The sequence below is a fragment of the Gavia stellata genome, chromosome 7 (genome assembly GCF_030936135.1).
Source record: "Gavia stellata isolate bGavSte3 chromosome 7, bGavSte3.hap2, whole genome shotgun sequence".
NCBI lineage: Eukaryota > Metazoa > Chordata > Aves > Gaviiformes > Gaviidae > Gavia > Gavia stellata.
The window spans coordinates 41,003,898-41,004,931 of record NC_082600.1 but is presented as its reverse complement, the minus strand read 5'-3'; positions in this window follow the sequence as shown (position 1 = coordinate 41,004,931).

Below are 1,034 nucleotides of genomic sequence, written 5' to 3'. Positions count from 1 at the left end.
GGTTTAGGCTGGATATTAGGAAAAATTTCTTTACTGAGAGAGTGGTGAGACACTGGAATAAGCTGCCCAGGGAGGTGGTGGGGTCACCCTCAGTGGAGGTGTTCAAGGAACATATGGACGAGGCATTGCAGGACATAGTTCAGTGGGCATGGTGGTGTTGGGTTTATAGTTGGACTTGATGATCTTACAGGTCTTTTCCAACCTTAATTGATTCTGTGATTCTGTGAAATGGTGGCAGTTCACCCATTGGCTGTAGCTACCGTCACGAAAAAGAAAAAAGGGCGATAATTATAGCGACTGGTGGCACTCCTTGTCAAGACTTTGTTTAAATGCACGCGTGGCACAAGTGCGCTGGGCACCTAGCTCTCTGTCAGGCAAACACCACGATCCACTTATTTGCCAGACCCGGAGGCCTGGGAGCGGCCGCTTGGCCGCTCTCCAGAAGATGGAAGGGAAGAGCTTTGCTACGAATTTCATCCCTCAAACACCTGCTGGGAGCTATTCCCACTCCTCCGGCGCAGGGTGGCCCACAGGTCTGCCCGCCCGCCCTCAGCAGAGCCCGGCAGGGCCTGGCGGCGCCACCGAGAGCCCGCCAGCCGCGGGGCAGGGGACAAAAATAAACCCAAGGGAAAAGAAAGCCCCTGGGTGCGGCGACAGGGCCAGGAGCACCGCGCCTCCCCGCGGAGGCCCTCGGGGGCGGGCGGCGGCAGCGCCGCCTCAGGCACGGCCGCCGGGGCAGCGGCCCCCCCGCCCCGCCCCGCCCTCCCACCGCCCCCGGACGCGCGGCGCCCTCAGCCCCCCCCCCGCCGTCACCCGCCGCCACCTCTGCCCCGCTGACCTCCCTGCCCCGCCCCGGGAACAACCCGTCGGGCCTCGCCGCCCCTCCCCGCCCCCTCCGGCGGCCCGGGAACTACACCTCCCGGCAGGCGCCGCGGCGGGCCCCGCGGGCCCGTGCAGTCTGCCGGCGGCTCTCCGTGAGGCAGCGCCGGGCCGCCGGACTACAGCTCCCGGCGTGCCAGCGCCGCCCCGCCCGC